The sequence below is a fragment of the Durio zibethinus genome, chromosome 25 (genome assembly GCF_047325235.1).
Source record: "Durio zibethinus cultivar Kanyao isolate XHJ-2024 chromosome 25, ASM4732523v1, whole genome shotgun sequence".
Taxonomy (NCBI): domain Eukaryota; kingdom Viridiplantae; phylum Streptophyta; class Magnoliopsida; order Malvales; family Malvaceae; genus Durio; species Durio zibethinus.
In genome coordinates, this window is record NC_143186.1 from 15,217,002 (window position 1) to 15,228,962 (window position 11,961).

An 11,961-nucleotide genomic window follows, 5' to 3' on the forward strand; every position below is an offset into this window, starting at 1 on the left:
AAATTCACAATAAATTATATCAATTGCAAGCAACCCGGCAATTTACATAGGAAAAACACTTTCTATCTATTAGTTGCATTGTCTACTTTTTTTAATTCGAAAATTACTAAGTAGTTATTGATGTTCGGTCTATGTAAGGTAAAAAGAAAAGATTGAAACATTCTCTTTTTTTTATTTAAAAGTTTCTGCATATTAAAAAATGAATATTGACACTGTTTTGATATTTTCTAGGTAGATAAAGCAACCTTGGATTTGAAAAACACAAATGTGAGACTTAAGGATACTGTTAACTAGGTAAATTGGATTATCTTTTATAACTTGATTTTGGATGGAAGCTTCTTTCTATAACTTCCCTAATTTCTACTATGTATTTTGATTTTGTTTAATTGTGTATTTTTTTGCAACTTTTGCATTGATATCTAGGGATTTAAATAGCGGTCGCGATTACATTTTCGGTCACATCGCGTTATCGCGTTTTCGGATATAACAGAGATCATTGTGATCATTGTAGTTATCATGATCGTCATTTTTTTTAATTTTGCACAATTTGTTATAAATTGTAATAATTATAATTATAATTATAAAAACTCTTATTTTATTTTTTTAAAACAATTTATGACACTTTATGTTCTTTATTTTTAAAAAAAATTATTCACAATTTTATTTAGATTATAATAAAGCATTTACATTTGGTTTAGCAACAGAATTTTTACTTAAGTCAAGTTCATATTCAAAATTAATTCTAAACGAATCAAAATATTAACTAAACATAATACATTAAATACCAAGCATCCATGTCATAACGTTTAGATCTGGGGATCTATCGGTAGACATTAGTTTAAGGAGTCGCGACCAATATTTTTTGTTTAGGTGCGATTAGCCACCTAAGGAATCTATCATTTCAAGGAACACCTAAGTTTGACTAAGGGTCCCTAAAAGAATAGGTTCAAGTCTACTAACCAAAACATGGTTCGGGAGTTCGGCTACGTGTAAGAAAGGTTATAGTGTCACGGGTCGAGATTTAAGCTCCGAATCTGCGTGGCTCCGGGACCCGGGCATTCACCCTTTCGGTGTCCCAGATCAGCCTACCTGCCACGATTCACACCCTTGTGAGGTATTGTTCGCTCTGGCCCCCCTGGCCTCACGGTTTTGTCCTACAAAAGACGCCTCACAAGGCGGAGGTGGTGTGAACCCTTTTATACCCTAGTGACCCTCCTATTATGTTTGATGTGGGATTTAGGACTCTTCCTTAGGTTCGTGACATTCTCCCGCACCCAACCTTGTGATGCCCTTGTCACGAAGGCTGGCCACCCTGCCTACCTCCCTCGAGGCGCTCGGCGTGGATCGAACGGTTTAGGGCTGGCTCTGATACCACTTGTCATGGGTCGAGACTTAAGCTCCGAACCCGCATGGCTTTGAGACCCGGGCATTTACCCTTCCGGCGTCCTAGATCAGCCTACCTGTCACGGTTCACACCCTTGTGAAGTATTGTCCGTTCTGGCCCCCCTAGCCTCACGGTTTTGTCCTACAAAAGGCGCCTCACAAGGCGAAGGTGGTGTGAACCCTTTTATACCCCAGTGACCCTCCTATTATGTTCGATGTGGGATTCAGGACTCTTTCTTAGGTCCGTGACAATAGCACCCTTACAATACCCATCGAAAGATGGTACTAGCTTAAATTCGTGTTATCCAATAAGCCTTAAAAATTTTACCAATTGAAAATTATTCTTAATTAACTCCAATACTTTTGATAAAAAATTAAGAAAATCCCCTTACCTCAAGAGTATGCAAGAAAACTATTGTTTCACTTACAGAGGCTTCATCGTCAGATTATTTAACTTTAAAAAAATTTCAAGAAAAGAAAGGAAAAAGAAAATGAAAACTCAATTTTAGATATAAATCATTTTCTTTTCAAAAAAACTCATTTGCTTTTGTAGAAGAAAAATTGATATTTTCAACTTTTTCTTAAAATGTTTTTTTCTTGATAATTTTTATTTTTAAGGAAAATTGGTACTTTCAACTTTTCCTCAAAACTATTTTTTCTGAAATTTTTAATTTCAAGGAAAATTGATACTTTCAACTTTTTCCCCAAAATATTTTTTAAACCTTTTTATTTTCAAGGAAAATTGATACTTTCAACTTCTCCCTAAATATATATATTTTTATTTTTTTTAGGAAAATCATAAAAATAATAAAATAATAAAATAAAATAAAATTAAAGAATAATAATAAATAATAATAATAAAATAAATAAATAAATAAAAACCTTAACGCGGCTCGGCTTGGGAAAGAAAAATGGCTCGAAAATGTAACTTGGGAGTGCGTGGCTCTGCTCGGCTCGGCTCTAGGGGTCAGCTGGCACTCAGGCCAAACGTGGGTCAAAAGCTGGTTGGCGCTCGGGTCAGGTCACCCGATGACAAAATGTACAGATCCTTTGGGAATAATAAGATCAAAACGATGTCATTTTCTGAGGGTATAAAAGGTTCCAACTTCTATTTTTTCATAGATGGCTTCCTTCCCTCTCTCTTTCCTTTTCTTTTTTCTCTTCCTTCTCTTTAAAAGAACCCAAATTCCAATTGAATGTTCTACTGAAATCTAAAAAAAGATGTTGGAAACTTCAAAGTTGGCCGAAAAACTTGTCGAAAAATTCAAATGCCACCAAAAATTCACCGAATTTTGGAAAATTTCTAGAAATTTTCCAGAAAAAAATGCCGAAATCTTAAAAAAATTTTCTAAATTCTAGAGCTGCCTTCGAACTTTTGCTTCTGTTTTCTCTCCGTTTTCTTTCTGTGTGCTTTTTTCTGTGTAATCTATGGACCTATTTATAGAGATTGATCAGAAGAGTTTCTGATTAATCCCAATTCCCTCTGGGATTTAGATTCAATCTTTGGATCTAATCCCAACTCTACCAACCTCTAAATTCACGACAGAATGCATTCCAATTTTTTCTGTTCCTAATCCCAACCAAAAATTAATAAAAAAAAGATAAAGTAAAAAAAAAGATAAAAATATATATACTAATAGATAATAAATAAATAAATAAATATATTAATAGATAAATAATAAAAACAATATATAATAATAATAATAATAAATAAAAATAAAAATGTAAATGGGCTTAGCCATTTGGATCAGGCCCGATTAATTTGGGCTTGGACCAAATTAGGTGTCTAAAGCTGCCCTTCTTTGCACATTTTTTGTGAAACAAGAATTGTGCAAAGACGTAGACAACCATTCAAGACTCCACTTGACCCTTTTTTCTTTTTTTTGTTTTTTTTGTGTTAAAATTTTGATGAAAGCTCTTTTAAGTAGAGGCTTAATGCCTTTGAGAAACATGAACAAAGTTCTTCTAAATAGAGGCTCAACGACTTTGAAAAAATAAACAAAGCTCCTCTAATTAAAGACTCAACGACTTTGAAAAAAATAAATAAAGCTTTTCTAAACAGAGGCTCAACGACTTTAAAATAAATAAAACTCCTTTAAATAGAGGCTCAACAACTTTTAAAATAAGTTGCTCTTCTAAGCAGATGCAATAGAACTTTTGAGAAAATAAATGGCTCCTTTAAATAGAGGCAACTGAACTTTAAGGAAAATAAATTACTCCTCTACAAAGAGGCACCACAACCTTTGAAGGCAAATTGCTCCTTGACAATCATGTCTAGAGGAGTCGAAGATCGTGTTTAAAGGAATTTCAAGAGATCATGCCTAAAGGTCTTATAAATCGATCCTGATACCAAGAGATATCTTTTTCTAAGGGTTAGAAACTTACCTCATAAGCTTTTTCTCAAATGAGAATTGGAAAATCAAAAAGTCTTCACATCTGTCTTCTTCATGTGGGATCCTAGTATACCCTTACTCCTTGAATTTATGCACTATACTTTTTTGAATGGAGTGTATGCTATGCAAAATGTAATGCATGTGAAATTCGATGCATGCTATGCAAATGCTGGCTAATTAATTCTTATTCAATTGTGGTACTCAAGTTTTTCAAGCTTTTTCTTGGGCCTCGAACCCTTTGTTCTTCAAAGACCAAGTCAGCATAACTTTTAATCATCTCTTTCATTTAATTCTCACATTCTTTCTACAAGAAATCCGTTTCCAAATTAAATGTCCTTATTAGGAACTGAACATCTCAAATTTTCCCTTATCACTCTTGACCTTTCCAATGTAATGTAGAAATCTTTCATGTTATTATTTATTTATCAATCATTATTTCAATCTTAAAAAGTAAGAATGCATTCACACATCTCTTCCATTGCAAGGTATGAAGGAGAAAAGAATAAGAATGATTAGGAAATAATCAAATGATTAGGAAATAATCAATAGAAGGGATAAAGAAAAATATAGAGAATGAAGTAAAATATTTTTTATTAACGAAAATGAAGGCAAACTCTGGCCAAGAAAGAATTACAAAAATGGGTATAGGGAGACAATGCCTAAAAATGAACAATTGGATAATCATGATAACATATCTCGAAGTCCTTTTTGAAAAACTCAACCACCCAATGTACTTAATAACTTAGAGCTTTTCAAAATTTGCTAGCCTTCATGCCAATGAATTTTTAGAATTGATGCTGTGTTCCCCTTATCTAAGCTACCTTTTCAGGATTTCAACTTAGATAAATCCCCTATGACTCAAACCGCCATTTTGGGGTTTTCGCCTTGGGTCATCTTTTTTTAAATTTTTTTTATTTTTTTCAAGCTTAGCACTTCTTCACAACATCAGAATTTATAAGATGGGATAAATCATTTCCATCCATCTCAGTCAATATCAACGCTCCACCTGAGAAAGCTCATTTCACCACATATGACCCTTCCCAATTTGGAGTCCATTTTTCTCTATTATCATATTGATTTGAGAGAATTTTTTTTAAGACCAACTTTCATTCTTGAAAGCAATGGGGTCAAACTTTTTTATCATGAGCCCTCATCATTCTTCTTTGATATAGCTGACTATGACACAATGTAGTCAATCTCTTTTCTTCAATTAAATTCAGCTGTTCATAGCACTCTCGAACCCATTCAGCATCTTTCAATTCAACTTCTTTCAAAACCCTTAAGGATGAGATCTCTACTTCTATTGGCAATATAGTTTCCATCCCATAAACTAAAGAAAATGGAGTTACCCCAGTAGAGGTGCGCACTAACATTCGATATGCATACAATGCAAATGGTAACTTCTCATGCCAATCTTTATAGGTTTCGATCATCTTCTCAAGAATTCTTTTTATATTTTTATTAGCTGCCTCAATTGCCCCATTCATTTTTGGACGGTATGATGTTGAGTTATGATACTTGATCTTATATTGAGCACATATTTCTTGCATTATCTTGCTATTCAGATTCTTGGCATTATCTAAAATAATTCTTTTTGAAAGTCTATATCTGTAAATAATATCTTTTTTTATGAACTTACAAACCACAGATCGTGTTACATTTGCATATGATACTGCCTCAACCCATTTCGTGAAGTAATTTATCATCACGAAAATAAATCTATGCCCATTAGATGCCTTTGGGGTAATAGGACCAATGCATCCATGCTTCACATCAAGAATTGCCAGGGTGGTGCCAAAACATGTAAAGTAGATGGTAGAGTATGGATCTTGTCAGCATAGATCTGGCATTTATGACATTTGTGAGTATAGTCAATGCAATCACTTTCCATTGTCAACCAATAGTACTATGCTCTTATGATTTGTTTTGCCATCATATGTCCATTGGCATGGGCCCACATATTCTATCATGCACTTCTTTAATGATTTTTCTTGCCTCAGCTTTACTTACGCATCTTAACAATACCTGATCATGGCTTTTTATGTACAGAACATCCCCATCCAAGAAAAAAATTTATAGCTAATCTTCGGATGACCCTTTTATCATTCTCCGTTGCTTGGACTGGGTATTGCTAGTTTTTAATGTACTATAAGATATCATTATACCAGGGATTCTCATTTTTCTCTTCTCTTACATTAGAGTAGTGAGCTGGCATATCTTTGACATCTAACTTGATAGGCTGAATGTTAGTATTATCATTAATTCGGATCATTATAGCTAGAGTTGTCAAGGCATCAGCTATTAAATTCTTCTTTCGAGGTAAATGATCAAACTGTACATCTTCAAACTATTTTATTAACTCTAAAATATACTTATGATATGGAATGAGTTTTGAATCTCTCATTTCATATTCTCCTTTCAATTGATATATAACTAGAATCGAGTCTCCAAACACTTTTAATCCTTTAACTTTTCTATCTATAGCAGCTTGTAAACCTATAACACATGTCTCATATTCAGTGACGTTATTTGTGCAATTGAAATTTAACCTCGCTGTTATAAGGTAGTATTGTTCTTCTGGAGAAATCAAAATTGCCCTAATCTCATGTCTCAAGGCATTGGTAGCTCCATCAAAATACATCTTCCAACACTTTCTTTTATGCTCCCCCTTTTTTAATTGGAAAACAGTCATCAAATCTTCATCGGAGAACTCCAATCTCATTAGTTCATATTTTTTAGCAGCACGATCTACAAGAAATTTAGCTATATTACTCTCTTTTATTTCTTTTTGGCTTACATATATGATATCATATTCTAAGAGCATCACTTACCACTTAACAATTCTCCCAGGCAAAGAAAGCTTCTCGAAAATGTATTTAATTAGATCCAGTTCTGCTATAAACCAAGTGGTATGACAAAGCATATATTGTCTAAGTCTTTTAGCAGTCCAAGCTAATCCACAACACATTTTTTTCAAAAAAGAATACTTGAACTCATATTCTGTGAATTTTTTATCCAAATAATAAATAGCTCTCTTTTTTCGATCATATTCATTTTGCTGCCCCAGCACACATCCCATTAAATTTTTATACACTGTCAGGTATAAAATTAAGGGTTTTCATGGAACAGGTGGTACCAACACTGGAGGATTTGACAAGTATTGCTTAATTTTATCAAAAGTCACTTGGCATTCTTCGTTTTATTCTCCAAGATTATTCTTACAGAGAAGCTTAAAAATGAGATCGTATTTATATGTAAGCTGAGATATGAACCGCGAAATGTAGTTTAACCTTTTCAGAAAACCTCAAACTTCTTTTGGTGTACTCGGAGGTGATAAACTTTGAATGGTTCATATTTTATCTGGATCAACTTCAATTCTTTTTCACTAACCACAAAGCCTAGCAACTTTCCTGACTTTTGTTTCAAAGGTGCATTTAGCTAGATTCAACTTGAGTTGGAATTTTTTCAATCTCTTAAATGGTTTTCTGAGATTTGTGACATGATCTTCGTCCTCTCGAGGTTTTGCAATCATATCATTTATATAGACCTCAATCTCCTTGTGCATCATGTCATGAAATAACATCACCATAGCTCTCTGGTATGTTACTCCAGCATTCTTTAACCCAAAGGGCATGACCTTATAATGAAAGGTTCCTTACATGGTCATGAAAGTGGTCTTTTTTATATCATCTGTAGTAATTTTTATCTGATTATACCCTAAGAACCCATCCAGAAAAGAGAACATTGAATGCTTTACCGTGTTATCTACCAGTGTGTCGATATGAGGTAAAGAAAAGTTATCTTTTGGGCTAGCTCTATCCAAATCATGATAGTTTATACATATTCACACATTTTCATCTTTCTTAAAAACTGGTACTATATTGGCTACCCACTCTGGATACTTAACCACTAGCAAGAAACTTACATCAAATTACTTTTTCACCTCTTCTTTAATCTTTAGTAGCATTTCAGGCTTCATTCACCTCAGTTTCTGTTAAACTGGCTTACATTTTGACTTCAAAGGCAATCTATGCTTTACTATCTCTGTATTTAGCCCTGACATATCCTGGTAAGACCAAGCAAACACATTTATGAATTTTTGAAGTAGATATTTCAAACATTGCCTATCCTCTGACAAAAGTGAAGTGTCAATTCTGACCTCTTTCTTATTCTCTTCATCTCCTAATCACCAAGTCAATTATCTCTTGATGAGGCTCAATTGGCTTACTTTCTTACTCAGTCAATCTCATTAGGTCTGGAGGTATAATATACTCTTTAGAATCATCTTCATTGTCAAATTCATCAGTGTTAATTGAATTCTCAAAATTAACCTCTTAATCATTATCATGATTATCTTCTCATTCATTTAAAGACCTGAAATTGAATGAAATGGGATATGTTGGTAAGATGTGTTTGGAAAATAAAAAAATGGCAATAATGACGGCATAAGAAGAAATGAATGAAAATGCATCATTCTTAATCTTTATTAAAATAATAAAAGATAAATGGCCCAAATAAGAAAAATCACCCCAATGCATTGGGCAATAGCTATTGGGATGTATAATTACATTGCATTAGTCTCAAAGGTATCGGGCATCTTAATGTTACTCCAATTATTCAGCTCATAATTTGACAGATAAGAGCGGACCCACTTTTCTTGTTCAAACCCCTTTTCATCTTTAATAGCATTGATGGTTAACTAAGTGAACACCTCTTTCATATTTTGTTCACAAATTTCTTCTGCATTTGAGTATATGAATCTTCTAGGCCTAAAAGTCTCGTACAAGTGTGGAATGATCATTAGTCTTGTTGTTTTTCCTGTTGGTCTCCTCCTGATCTCTCATCATTCTACTTTATAACCTATGCCTAGCCTTTTACTATTGTCCACCATTGTTGGAGGTTTTCTTATTCCCTATAAGTTCTTACCTAGCCCTACTCCTGGATACCAGCCCTTATTGATAACTTGGCATATCACTATCTTTGAAAAGGTTAACTTTTACCTACAGAGTTGACTAACTTGAAAGACTGATAAGTGCATTCCATTGCGTCCTCAATAATTTTTACATATGGAGCATTCAATAGCTGAGTCACTAGCATATCTTCCTCTCCAAATACCATTACCAATCGACCTTCTACATTAAACTTGATTTTTTAGTGTAGGGTAAAAGGAGGGCATGGCACCTACCATGTGAATCTATGACCTTCCTAACATATAGTTGTAAGATGAAGAGATATTCATCATTTGAAACTTCACATTAAAAGTGCATGACCCAATTTGTAAAGGCATTTCGATATCTTCTAAGACTTTTTTTCTAGTCCCATCAAAAGCTCGCATGACCATTTAACTATCCTTCATATGGGAGCAATCGATAGGTAGCCTTACCAAAGTTGATATAGGCATGACATTGATAGCAGAGCCATTATCAATAAGAACCTTGGCTATGATATGGCTCTTGCATTTGACTATGATATGCAAAGCCTTCGCACCTCTCATTCCATTTGGGGGAATCTCATCATCACTGAATGAAATATAATTTGGCATGATTAAATTTCTAGTCAGGTGGTTCACATATTCAATAGATACATTATGTGCCATATATGCCTAGTTTAATACTTTTAACAAGGTATTTCGATGTGCTTCTAAGTTTAACAGCAATGATAGTAATAAGATTCTTGTTGGTATTTTGTTCAACTGTTCAACAATTGAATATTCACTATGTTTTACAAGCTTTAAACATTCACATGCCTTTTTTTCTGACACTGACTTCGGACAATCCTTTTCAGGTTCATTTCGGGGTTATTCCACTCTTCACCCACCTTAGCTTTCTTCTTTTTAGCCTTCTCTAATATTTTTGGGGTGTAGCATCTTTCACTTCAGGTAATAACTCCTATACTAATTATATTAGAGTCATCAGTTTTAAAGGCATTCTCTTCTTACCCCTGAACTACTATATCATAGCCATATTTTCAAGGTACAGCTTTATCATCCTTATATGGGAATGGCGTCAGAACTTTAAAACTTATCGACTTGGGAATAAGTTTATCTATGACTGACTTTGGCTTGTTCCCACAGTGAATCGTCTCTGGCTTTGGAAAAAACTTTACAAGCTTATCAGTCATGGATACTTTCACACTTTTTGAGTCTTCTCCCTCTTCATAGACTTTCATCTGGTGTGAATCCAAGAGCTTTTTTATCTCTTGGTGAAACTGCTCACAAGTTTTAACAGATTGACCAATTACCTTACTATGATATTTACAACTAGTGACTGCTATATATGCTCTATGATAACTGTGCAAACTCACTGGTTGTATCATGTTAGCTCTCCATAAAGAATCAAACAGCTGAATAAGAGGTGTCTTAATATCTGTCATTTTTCTCTTCAAATGACACTCCTATTCTTCACTCAGAGCACTCACATTATGATTAGGTCAAGGGTTGCCACTAACATTTGGTGCAGTTACCCCTCCTGTATCGAAGCTAATCATTCTATCTTTAATTAGCCATTGCACTTTGTGTTTCAAGGTAGTGTAATTTTCAGTGGAATGACCAGCAATCCCATAATGATAGTCATAATGGGCTGTAGGACATACCACTTAAGGTAAGGTGAATTGAGTGGCTCTAGTTTGCTAGAAACTATTAAATGACTATTGTAGAGCTCACGATATAACTCTGTATAGGTCATAGGGATTGGATCAAATACAAGTTTTTCATGAGTAGTTCGTTGCTCCTGTGATCCACTCATTGGGCTAGTTGGACGAGTCTGAGGTCTTAAGGTAGGTTGAGTGTTAGGACTGTATGTGGTATTTTGGGGCCTAAAAAAGAGTTTATAGGTTTGAGGATTAGATGACTGTGGGAATGGTTGATATAGGTAAAGGAAAATGTTATTCATAGTAAGATAATATGAAGGGTATCTTTGTGGTGGGTAGGGTTGGTAATCATTGAATTGTTGCCTATCAAAGCTCACATCGTGAACTTCAGTCTTTTTTTTCCTCGGGGCTCTTTTAGTGAATGTTTCCCTTCCTTCTATGTTGCCATTCTTGATGGCATTCTCAATAATTTCTCCTAAAATCATCATGAGGTTGAAATTCTTGGTTGCATTCCTTATCATTTTTTCATAAAAGGAGATTTCATAGTGCTGACAAATAACACTGTAGTTTCCTTTTTAGTTAAAGGTGGTTGTACTTGAGAAGCTACATCCCTCCACCTCTGGGCATATTCCTTAAAGGACTCATTTTGTCTTTTTCTCCATATTTTGTAAAGACAAATGATTATAAGCTAAATCCATGATATGTCGGTATTGATTGATGAAGTCATGGGCCATGTCGCTTTAAGAATGGATGCGAGTTCTATCTAGCTGGACATACCACTTAGCAGCAGAGCCTATATGACTATCTTAAAAAATATGCATTAATAGTTTTTCATTATGGGCATGGGCTACCATCTTTCGACAGTACATAGTGATATGAGTTTTTGGACACTTTGTACCATCATGTTTCTTAAATTTTGGTACTTTGAACTTGGGTGGAATAACCACATCTAGGACTAAACATAGCCCAGTAGCATTAACAGAATCATAAAACCCAATTCCTTTTATAGCTCAAGCATACTAATCTTTGAATCTTCTTGATATTCCACCACCTTTACCTTTTCTTTCTCTTTTTCTTTCAAGTCATCAAGATCAGGAACTTGGATTGGCTCTACTGCCTTTTCAGTAAAGATAGGATTCACATAACTATGGTAATGCCCAGGGTTTAAAGCTGATGCATTTTAGGGTATACAAGATATGTGAATTGCGTGGTTGTATATCCTATATGGGCTGGGCTTGTTATGGAACAAAACCTGGAGGATATAGAGGGTCAGCCACTTCTTATGATGGTGGACCCTGTTGACTTGTATTTTTTTCAACCTTTTTTCCTTTATTTAATTTGTTAAGAGCATCCAGAATCTTACTCAACTCAATTTCAAGCTTTTCTTGGACTTTTTCTATCTTTTCAAGTTGATAAGAGTTTTCTTGCTCCATTTGTCTAGCTTTGGCTCTTGTGTTGTATTGATGAGTGGGGTTTCTGCTGGGTGGAGCTATCTTTGAACCTTGAATACCATATCTTAAAATTAGCAAGTTTATATGATTATCTTATGGTTACTTTGTTAAATGTATTGAATGTGAATGCAATGGATGAAAATGCA